The 12,344-nt window shown below is 38.7% G+C and overlaps 1 protein-coding gene across 2 annotated transcripts in view; it reads right to left on the minus strand.

Annotated features, from left to right (window-relative positions):
• FCHSD2 (FCH and double SH3 domains 2) overlaps nt 1-12,344 on the minus strand; it is a 167,244-nt gene that overhangs the window by 53,323 nt on the left and 101,577 nt on the right. The gene's annotated exons all lie outside the window — the stretch shown is intronic.

Below are 12,344 nucleotides of genomic sequence, written 5' to 3' on the forward strand. Positions count from 1 at the left end.
TTTTGTATTTCCTCATTCTTGGAAAAAAAAATTCTGTCTCAACTCCAACACTCAGAAGAAGACTCTGTGGCAGACTGTCATGGTCACGTTACCTTCGTATCTGAAGAGTACTCCATACAGTTCCTGCCAACAATATTTGGCTTCATTCACATGGAAAAATGTACATTTAAATTGTTCAGTAATTCGCCACTGATTTCTGCTATTCAAGGATTTTTATGCTGACCACATCATCATCATCATCATCATGACTGCTGAACAGCAGTGGAGTATGTGGTATGTCTAAAAATTGCAGCTGTTTTTCTTATTTTTTCTTCAGCAGGAAAATGTATCCAACAATGAACTATTTTGTCGCTTAGTTTAAAAAAAAATATTTATATATTTACATAATTTGGAAAGTATGTTAAAGAAATGTACTTTGTTCGAGAACGGGCTAGAACCATGACAATATTTAACTCCTACATTTAATCACACACAAACACAGATCTGTCTCCAAGAAAGCTCTTAAAATTTTTCCTTACTACAGATTTTCACTGTGTCAAAGGTGTGAATGTACCAGCAAGTCCCCATATAACCCTTCGTACTACAGATAAAACACCCTTGACTCAGACACACCAGCTTTTCTGGATAAATCTCAAAATGTTCTGTGTTCTACAAAAGGACAGACTAAGGAACAGAAAGCTTAAATTGATACAAATGTGCGTGTAAAATGCATTTCATACCAAGTCCCATGGTTTTGATAGTTAAAAATACTCCCTTGGCAGATAAAATGCATAAAAAAATGCAAAACAAAAAAAAATCAGATACCGATCATATGCATTACTCATGAGCTTTTATTTTCTCTTTTGCATCCTTCCATTTTTTTAACCATCTATTTTGCCACTGCTGTCTTTAGTTTTTGTTCAGTTGATTCAATCTCTGTATTATCATTTTAACAGCAGTTAATTTTTTTTGCCCAGTGTGCTTTTCATTTACTTCTTCAAATAAATCTGTTGAACAAAACCTTTTCTACTCCAACACAGGCTGTTGGTCCCAATTGCTATTAGGATTTATCACTTCCATGTGGGTTTTCTTTCTGTACATGGGTTTAAGGTTACCTGTCATTTCTAGCAAACTATTCGGTGAACAGGGTTTTCTAAAGATGCTCACAGAATAAGTTTAGTGATGGCAACACTGCAATACTACAAACTTCAATAAATTTAATCCATTACTGAACATTTCAGATTCTTATCACACCAAAGAGACATAGCCTGCAGTTTGATGTGGTCCTACAAATTTAACATTGCACTGTCTAACCCACAACACAAAGGGTCTTTTCAGGATAATGAAGATGTTTTCCAACTCAAATTAAAATGCATTTTAAAAATTTTATATTAAAATGTCAACTAATTAAACAATATGAAAAGGGCAGAGCATATTTCATATAGCAAACTTCATGTTCCTGAAAGGCACTTTACTGAAGGATTTTACCAGTATTAAAATTTAAGAACCAAAGCAAGTGAAACTATTTTTAGGAATTTTTGTAATCTACACAAATGAGCAACATGTTCTTAAAAGGAAAATGGCTGAGAGTCACAGTGCTGTGATTATTGTAATAATTATAGAATCACAGAACAATGAAAGACATTATCTTGAACAATAAAGGAAAAAACATCATAAGGGTATGCCAAAGGTATAGCAGCTGCATTGCAGCATAGAAGATTAATTCGTGTTTCCCAAATATCGCTCGGGAATTCCACGTGCCAATTATGCTTTATTACTTTTAGTAGTCCATTCTCCTTTATTCCCGAGGGAATCATGCTAACAATTTATGCATGCACTCCTTATAAGCACCAGTGGGTGAGGAGAAAGATAATTTTAGTCTGAAGCCTGTATTAAAAATATTGTGAAAGGTTTCTGCCTTTTAAAGAGATTCCCCCCATCCTCGACACAAAGCCTGGCACAAGCAAAGCCATTACAACAGTATTCCTAAACAAATACTCATGGCTTCACTGGTTGTACCATTGTCTCCAGAAGCTGACAGTGTTTTATAAGGTTTTACTATTTGATACATGATGGTGATGGGTAACAAAAATCAGCAGAAAAGTGAACAAAATAGGATCCGGTGGTGTTAAACTATCTCTTAATTAAATCACTTCTTAAGCGTGGCCTGATTGGAAACACCTAAATAGATCTTACTCTCATCATTTGATGAAAATAATTGCATTGAAGTAAGCTTCTTTTCAAACTTATTTCAACAGTGCTGCACACTCTCTGATTACTGCTCAAACCTTCTTAAAAACGGCTTAATTTCACAATAATACTGCTCAGATGTCCTAATGACATTATATGGTCAGAATAGAGCAATGTTTAAATCACACAGGAAGAGAAGTCCCAAGAATCTGGTAGGCTTGAGATTTCTTTGATACAAGGTTATTTTTAATACCTAGTCTTTGCTAATAAATAAATTGAGACTTTCACCAAAGTTAATTCAATGAACACCGTCTCTGATATCCCCTTTTAAATTTGAAATGAAGCTTCTAGACGCAACTAGATAGCAGGGTCTGTGCTAAATGTGAATGTCAATACACAGAATTTAAATAGAGACATTGTACCTGAAATCACATATGCATATCATAAAAATACACTATAATGATCCAACTGAATGAATGCCCATTGAGAAGAGCAAAGCATGACAGAAGTGGGTTAACTATTAAAACTTGTGAAATTATTTGGGTATACCACACAATCACAAACACTTGTGATGATTTTACTTAGAAAAAAGATGTCTCACTCAGATTTGTCACCTTCTTTTTGTCAACCTTCTTCTTAGGACTCTATCTTTTTAAATTTCTCTTTTATTAAATTGAAATCTCATTTATTAAATTAAATCATTATATCTAAGGTCTAATACAAAACACTGAACAATTTGATTACTAGGAGTAGTCTAAAAATTTTATTTCTAATATTCTTTAGCTTGAACTAGAAACCTGATTTCTCCACATACCTGGTTTTATACTTCCATCAAAAGCAGCTTCTCCAAATAAATTTAGGCACCCAAAAATCAGGATATTCTCATGATTCTTTCCAACAAATTTTCTTCCAGTATCTTTAGATCATTTTCAGCTCTCATAACTTTGTGAGATGAAAGCCCTTGAACCTAAGCATTTCAACTTCCCTGAAGTTTTTGAAATCCATTAAGATTTTAGAAAGGTACTAATTGAAGGGTGCTGCTCGATGCTTCTGGACGATGCTGCTGCTGAGGGGGATGCAAGTGCACACACAGCAGACGGGGTTTTGATGAACCAGCTGCACCGAACAGGTTCTTCCCATTAACCGTGAGCAACACTGGGCATACCAGAGAGACATTACTTCTTTTAATTAGTATTCAAATTCTATGAGCAGTTACCTTAGTGCTTCAATAATTTGTAAAACATTACAAAATAATATCCTCGTTCAGCTGGACTACACTGTTCCAGCTAGTCAGTCATCCGGCATTATGGATCTAATGAATCTCCTGGTAGGGAATATTTCCTCCTCTTCCACGCCAAGGGGGTTTATCCTAGCTGTAAAGCCTTTTTAGCAGAGATGACAACTTGAACAGATGGGATTTTTTTTTTTTTTTCTGTATGAAAATTAGCAGGTAGACAGACAAATCATATTGCAGGATTCCCCCTCCTCCTCCACCCTTGACCGAGCTTTTTGGCCAGCTTTCCAATCAATTATCTCCCTAGCAATTTGTAAATGCTAAATAGGAATTTCTTGCCTCCTAATGCCCTTCTGTGGCCTAATTCCAATGGCGCATGGATCAGTTCTGTTCATTTCCTTTCAGAGCAGCTTACAGTGAAGGAACAGTTTGCTCTTTCGATACCAGTTGCACACCCCATTCAGTGCTGACGGAGCCCTGAGCTATTTACCGACCTCTCAAAAGAAGCCGAAACTCGATGCTGTGTGTTGCCTTTTGAGCGTGCACTGCAAGCCACAGCACCCTAAAGGCTCACAAGCACAAGCCCAGAATTCAGCTGCAGGAAGGGATCCCAAGGCAAGAAAGTTTTCTAAAGATTGTGCCAAAAATACAGCTTAAAAGCCACTGTTCAGGCTACGACAACTGATGACCAACTCCTCACCTCCATCCACCCATACTAGTAAACACCTCCACTGTCACCAAATGGACTTACGGTGAAACAGCGAAGCAAAGCCTTTGAAGCTGAAACGATAAAAAGCATCTCAATTTGACAGCCGTACCCTATGTAAACCTTCTCAGTTCTGTAAAAATTCTTACCGGGTTTGCCTCCCTCCAGGGTGACATCAAGACGCAAAAAATTAATAGATTAGAAGCCATTTTTCCAATAACTCTTTTTAGGATTTAATTATGCTTCAAATTCAGTGTGACATTTTCCATCTTACACTTATTTGGCTTGTGCTACTTTGAGTCTTATCTCCTTGTAATTTACTCGAGCGTGTCCAGAGAAGGGCAACAAAGCTGGTGCAGGGTCTGGAGCACGTGTCGTACAAGGAGCGGCTGAGGGAACTGGGGGGGTTTAGTCTGGAGAAGAGGAGGCTGAGGGGAGACCTCATGGCCCTCTCCAACTCCCTGAAAGGAGGGTGCAGAGAGGGGGGATGAGTCTCTTGAGCCAAGGAACCAGCGCCAGGACAAGAGGGAATGGCCTCAAGCTGCGCCAGGGCAGGGTCAGACTGGCTCTTAGGAAGGATTTCTTTGCAGAAGGGGTTGTTGGGCGTTGGAATGGGCTGCCCAGGGCAGGGGGGGAGTCCCCATCCCTGGAGGGGTTGAAGAGTCGGGCTGACCCAGCGCTGAGGGGTCTGGTGGAGTTGGGAACGGTCAGGGTGAGGTTCATGGTTGGACTGGAGGATCTTCAAGGGCTTTTCCAACCTCGATGATTCTGGGATTCTGTGATTCTGTAATTCCTCTACCTCTTTCATCAGTTAAGTCACTCAGAAATGTTTTCTCCTGCCGTTGATGTACAAGACACTGCATCAGTCCCCACAGTCTCCATCAAAAGATGGTCATTATAACATGTTTTGCCTTCTTCTAAACCACTTTCTGTGTTTCTTGAAGACAACAAAATGTATTGCAAGACTGTGCTTCAAACACTTTTAAAATTTTTTCTACCATTCCTAGAGACTTTGCTAGAGGATTAAAACCAGCTCATCTTTGCCACTAGCTCCAATACGTTGAGACAACCACTTTCAATTTGTAACCTATACTGGCTAAGTTTCATCAAAATTAAGTATCTAGCAAGACAACTAGATATTTCATTTTTGATGAAGCAGCAGTTATTCACGGAAACCTTTGGATTTCACTTTGAATCATCCAGCGGAGCATGGGAATGTTTTCAATACCTCCATTATCACTTTGGTCCTAAATAACCACTCTGGGGGCCCAGGACTGCTCGTTTCCCATATAGATGTTAAGTCCTACAGACTGCCATTCAAGTTATGCACATTATTAGCCCACTGTTTCAATAACGTATATAGTTAGTTTCCCATTTAACAGGACAAAACTTGTGCACACGCACTCAATTTTAAAAACAGTACGTTTTTCACAGTTTCAATATAAATACATGTAAACTCCAGGTAAGTCACTGAAACACTGCGTGGCTATAAGTAATAGCAGATAAAAATGTTAGAATTAAAAAAAAAAAAGTATTTCTTCCTTTGCATCTTCAATTCTTCAAGTGAATCTGGAGTTGCTAAAAACAAAAACCCCAACCAAACAAAACCCCGTGAATGATCTGTCCGGGATGTCTGACTCCATGACTTCTAAAACAGGAATATCGCATGTTTCTAGTTAAAACTTTTCACTGTAGCCCCACCTGCCTCTCAACCAGAGCCCGCCAGGTGCTTCCTGAGTTTGGTTATTTCTCCGCGCTAGCTACAGAGCGACTCGAAGGCATGCAGGCTGCTTTCTGGCAGAGCAAAGTATTTTGGGAACTGTTCTTATTGTATTACAGCGTGGCTTTGAAACAAGATGGCAAAGTTTCATTTCCTGTTCAAAATGGGTAGTTTTATGACATTTGACAGAAAAATCTTGAAGCCTGATCCAAATCCTAAACAGTTTCTACATAAAATCTTTAAAAGTCAAAAAAAAAATTAAAGTTTTCTGTTACCTCCTCAAACTAGATTGCTCAACAAGACCGCCTGGATTCCTGTTAAGTACCTCCTTCCCCATCTTAACCCTTACACTGCTTTTCTTGTGCCCTCTTCCTAACAGTGATTTTGAATTTTTTTGGCTTTCCAGTCATTTTCCTTGTTCTACTGCATTGCATTCAACCTTCAGCACTGATTATTTCTCTTTATTCCTTGCCAAGTCTCACTGCACCCACAATACCAGCCTCCTGTTAACTTTCTCATAGAAATACATCCCTGGCTTCTCCTGCATAACCTCCTATACAGGAAATACCTTTCATGAGCATCTGTAAAATCACACTACATTTTTTCGCAATCAACCTTTTTCTAAAGTTATTGCTGTCAAAATGCCAAAGGAAAACTCGCTGACAAGCCAGAAGCATTATCGAGAAATAGTTTTATTACCCCATGAAAAATGATTATTGTTTTAAGATAACCAAGTTGCCTTCATTTATATATTAGTCTTTGCTATGCTCTGTCTTTACACTATACACTTCCCACCCATGGAGGAATAAATACTTAGCCCCTTGGAAATAAACAGACTTTTTGGACCAAATGCTTAAAGAAGGAATGGATTTGTGGTTAAAACACGAGGTGAGACAGAGCCAAGTATCATCAGGCAAATGTGACCATCGCTCAGTTTTTCATCTGAACAACAGAAGTAGTTGTGATTCAGACCCACTCTTTTGTCTCGAGTTAGCTTGGGAAGGCTGTGTGATGAGCAACGTGATCCTGCAGGGTATGACTTGAAACCGAGAATGTTAGATGCTACCACAGCTAGTGCTGGCAGTACCACTTACTGTAAGGCCATCTGAACTTCCCTTGCTTGTGATTTTGCCAAAATTACCACCAGAAGTGGTTGTCTTTCTGGTGGGAAGCCTCTTTTCACTTCTCTGTAAGTGTTTACTCACAGTCAGCTGGAATATAAATGCTCAAAACTGTTAGCATGTATTCAATAGACTATGAAGGAGCTAAAGCTCTCCAAAGCAGCACTTGGGTATCAACTGGGAAGAGTGATACATGAGCATTTAAGAAAAAGCCTAAAAAGAGAGCACAATTTTGTATTAATTATTCAACAATTAACGTGGATGCATAATCACACTGCAAACAGGGCCTTATTAAAGGCATTAATTTCCCCAAGGTTTTATGTGCACGTATGCACAAAGACTGATGCCCCTGGAAGGGAAAACAGCGTGGTATCAGCTATTGTGAAGCCTACAATGAGCATCTTCTGGAACACTCGTATCATGTGTTGGGCAACTGCCTCCCTTCACTCATCCTCCATTCACAGGAACGAACACGAGAAAGCAACGCACACTCATCGACCGTTTATAAAGCAAAGTTACTGTGCCCATCTGATACTGTAGATAATGCAATCTATGCCTGGCTTAATTGTAATTACAAAATATTTGTGGCTTGCAGCTGACAAGAACAGAAAGTAAAACAATAGTTCTTTCACTTACATAAATTCCCTCTACATTTTAAAGGGAGTATTCCAGGATCTTAAAAGAATAGCTAGTACTGAATTAATAAAAGAGATTTATAGAAGAACATGGAAACCTCTAGTGACTTCTAAATTATTTTATCTTAATGCTATTTTTTCATTTAGGACAGAATCTCCATTTTGGAAAAGTAATTCCCTGGGTGCTTCTAAATCATTCGACAAAGCATAAAACAATAATGCCTACGTAAAATGATTTCTTACAGTGATAATATTGGTTCTGCTTGCTCTGGAGTCTACAGAAGTACGACTCACGCAAACGTTAACCTTTTATTTATACAGGACACACAGTGGCCAACCACTGCTAGGAGAACATTCCTGAGACAATTTAAGACCTTCAGCTAACATGTCAACTTACTTTTCAAGCCACATAAGAGTCACCAGAGGAAAGAACCATTTGCCATACACATCCTATTAATTTCTGGGCATAAATCAAATTATTAACTGAAAACCACCAAGTCCTCCATCTTGGGTCATTTTTATAAACACTGCCAGCTTCATGAGAGTCTCATTTGTGCAAGTAATGTTTGGAACAATGTAATGTTTAAAACAAATTTACATTTGTTTTAAATGATCATTAAAAGTGCTCAGTGAAAGTGGTGCATGACTATGCTGAAAACACAGATGTCAACTCAGCTTCAAAAACTCCCAACAATGCTAAAAAAGAAAAAACAGGGTTCATCAAAACATCACCTAACACTGTTGGCTCATGAAGTTACTCCAATTAATGGCAGAAAAAAAATCAAGAAACTAGAAGTTAGGGGTTCCCAAGCAGAATCTTCTTAACAGAAAATGTTTTCATGGAATCACAGAATAATTTAGGTTGAAAGGGACATATCAGTCCAACCTCTGCTCAGAGCAGGGCCAAACAGATCAGGTTGCTCAAGGCTGTGTCCAGTCAAGTTCTGAATGTCTCCAAGGTATGGTGTTCCTCCCCTTCCCGAGCCCCTGTTTCTGTCTGACCACCTTCATGGCAAAACATTTTCCTATTTAATCAGAACTTCCTGGGTTTCAATTTGTCTGCCTCCCACCATGACACCACTTCCAAAAAAAAAAAAAGCCTGGCTCAGCCTTCTCCATACACCCCCCACTAGGCAGTTGTAGATCATTAAGGCTCTTAACATCTCCCTTTCTTTCCTTAGGCTCAGCAAGCTCAGTTTTCTCGGCATCTCCTTCTTTAACATGTGCTCCAGGTACTACACTCACTCTCGCTGTTCCCTTGCAACAGCTCAACCATTACTCACGTTAATCCTCATGACTGCCAGCTCATTCCTCAGAAGGCAGACAGATCTCTTCCTCTGTCAGAACCCTTTAAGACAGTGCTTAACAACAGGCAAGGATGTGAAAACGGTACACATCAGCTGTGATTTTCAAAACTCATCTCTCAAATTGAAAAAGCAAGGCTGTAACATGTCTCAGTATCGTCACCCACGCGTAAGTAAAAATCTGTTTCAGGGAAATTACATAACATGAAATCTCTATTTAAACCTGCCATATCACCACAAGAACTCTGATCAAGAACAAGAGCCAAATTATACAACTGCACTTCCTCATGTCAAGCAAACTGGAAAGTACAGAAAAAACAGGAAAGATGACTGATACTTACAACAACACAAAAAAACCTTACTGAAACCACAAAGACAAAAAAATAGCAAAGCACAGCTTTCGACACTATTCCTCCGACGCAGTCCTCAGCCACCAAAGACCTCACTAGGTATGGGATGAAGTTGATTTTTAAAAAAATGCAGAGTGCTTCATTTAGAAATACCTGCTACCTCATTGCTTGTAAGAAATGCATCCCTATCTGTAAACAGTTCCCCAACATTAAGATCACACTTGATTGCCAATGGTTTGGTGGGGTTTCTTATTTTTTTTAATTTTAATGATACCCTATGATACCATTCAGGATCCTTAAAGTGTTTAGCTGCAAAGGTGACCATATCTTTGGCATCAACCACGAAGCTCCACTGATGACAGAGCTCTATAAAATAACTTTGAAATCTTAAGGCAGATTTTCCTTAAAGATTTCAACTTTGAAATACAAGCATCAGAAGGGAAACCCTTGAGAGCAACAGAAAACATACCACAGAAACAAAATAAAATACTTTATTAAAATATTTTATGTTGTGTCAAAGACCTTGGTTCGTGTGAAGCTCAAACGAGCCAGTCCTGAGCCCCATGACTCGCATGCACACACGTGCACCACCTGCCACAGGCTGTAATGGAATAAACTGCTGAGCTGATGCTCATGTCATTTACAGAAGTCTAGACTTTGAAATCAATTTGAGTTTTAGTTCTCTCTTTCTACTAAAAATAATCCAAGAATTATTTAAAATGTTCATGACACCTTTTTTTTTTTTTTTCAGATCAACATTTCCTCTTTATAAGTTGCTTTATAAAGTCATAGAGGTGGTTCATGAGAGGAACTTACAGAGGAGTTCAGTAGAGCAGTAAAAAATGAAATGCAGTCATAATAAAGTTTCTAAAAAGACAGGTATCAAAACAGCCCTGAATTTACTTCAGCCATCATCTTACACTTCCTCCTGACCTCAGTTTAAACTTCCGCAGAAGCCTGAGCACCAGGCAGACAACTTACACTTAAAAGGGTTTGCAGACTATATCTTAACAATCAGGTGATGGCAACTGCTCCTAAGCAGCTTGTCAGGAAACTGGCAAAGAATAAAACATTATGATGCTTTAGTCTATGCTTTTTTTTTTTATTAATTTGACTACAGAGATTGAAATGGAGAGCTCAGGTCTGTGGCACAACTTTGTTATATTCAGATGTAAATTCTGGACAAAAAGGACAGATACAGAAAAATGCAATGGGATTCCTATTTTTTCTAAAGGGAGACCTAGAATGGGTTTCCTTCTCATTTACTGGTGTAACTCATAAACTACGGTGGCACTATAGAAGTAATTCTCAATTCTTTTAAAAATGCTGGAAGCATTTTGCATTTTCTTTCTAAGCATCTCCATTTGTTTGCGATGGCTTTCACAGTTACAAACACAGCAGACTGACTTATTTGTTCTTCTTTGCATAAAAAACGTTGCAAACTAAAGTAACATATTCTAAACGACTGAAAATTATCAGAAGCTGTACATCACCACAAATCCTGCCAATGAAAATGTCCATTTGTTGCCTGTTACAGAAAACTAAATAAGGCCATGATGTATATTTGTGATTCATTTGTCACAGGACAGTACAACAGCAGCATTTCTGAGTCAGAGACAAGGAACACGACCAACACTGGCTTCTTCTGAACACGGAGTAACCCGAGGAGTCTCCAGCCCAACATACATTACGCTTTCCCAACAACTCACAAATACCTTGTGCCAGCATAAACCAACAGCTTGTAAGAAATGCATCACTATCTCTGAACAGTTCCCCAACATTAAGATCACACTTGATTGCCAATGGTTTGGTGGGGTTTCTTTTTTTTTTTAATTTTAATGATACCCTATGATACCATTCAGGATCCTTAAAGTGTTTAGCTGCAAAGGTGACCATATCTTTGGCATCAACCACGAAGCTCCACTGATGACAGAGCTCTATAAAATAACTTTGAAATCTTAAGGCAGATTTCCCTTAAAGATGTCAACTTTGAAATACAAGCATCAGAAGGGAAAAATATCACCACTCCTCCTTTCCCTTAACGACAGTATGAACCATTATTGGATTTTATTGCTTATAAACCCCTGATGAACATGCTATTGTCTAGGCTGCCAGCAAGCCAAGGTTTGCATTAACATTACGCATACAGGATGCAACTGTTGATGTACACATCCTATAACAAACACCAGTGTTTTGCCCTCTTCACTAAGTAGAAGTCAAAGGACGTGTGTAGCAAAAGAGTTCTTGACAGCTGGGCACTATAAAACTGAAGGCATAGTTATAAAATCACAACTCTGTTAAACGTGCACAAAAGCTTTTAAGAAAAGTCACACAAATTGCCACCTTCTGATCAAATGTCACTAAATAAGACCTAGGTTTTAGCAAATTAAAATCAAAGGTAATTTAATACAAGAAGAAAACAGATAGCAACAGACAGCAAAATCAGCTTATTTATTTTCACAGAATCACAGAATCCCAGAGTCATCGAGGTTGGAAAAGCCCTTGAAGCTCCTCCAGTCCAACCATGAACCTCACCCTGACCGTTCCCAACTCCACCAGATCCCTAAGTGCTAAGTCAACCTGAATTTTAATCCACTATTTATCAAAGCTAGTAAAGTTTTGAGTTTTCTAGGAAAGCGAGTGCTGTCTGCACACACAGCTAGTCCAACGTGATGGTTTCAGAGCGTGCTACACTACAACTCAAACCCAAAGCCAGCAGCAAGCAGCATTTCATGGCCAGACTGGTTGCGTTCCCGCCAAGCCAAGCCCAGCTTCAAACCAGCCAGAGACCGACGACTCTCTCACCAACAAAACCCACACAGTACAATTCTCATTCTGGAAACAATAACCCAATTAAAACTAAAACCTACAAAGAAATTGTTTATGATGGATGCAAACAGAAACAGTCTCTGAAGCTTTTGCAAATAAGCATGTGTTTTACTTTCTGACACAGTAATATAGCCAAGTATCAGCTGAAATTTCTTCACTTTTTTTCCATTTCTGAAGTTTTTATCATCTTTGGGTAACCTAACTAGAAAAATATGGAAAGCTTCAACTCTTCAGTGAAATACATACTGATGCACTCCAAAGGAGCTGTACCAAGCA

The sequence above is a fragment of the Strix aluco genome, chromosome 2 (assembly GCF_031877795.1).
Source record: "Strix aluco isolate bStrAlu1 chromosome 2, bStrAlu1.hap1, whole genome shotgun sequence".
Lineage (NCBI taxonomy): Eukaryota > Metazoa > Chordata > Aves > Strigiformes > Strigidae > Strix > Strix aluco.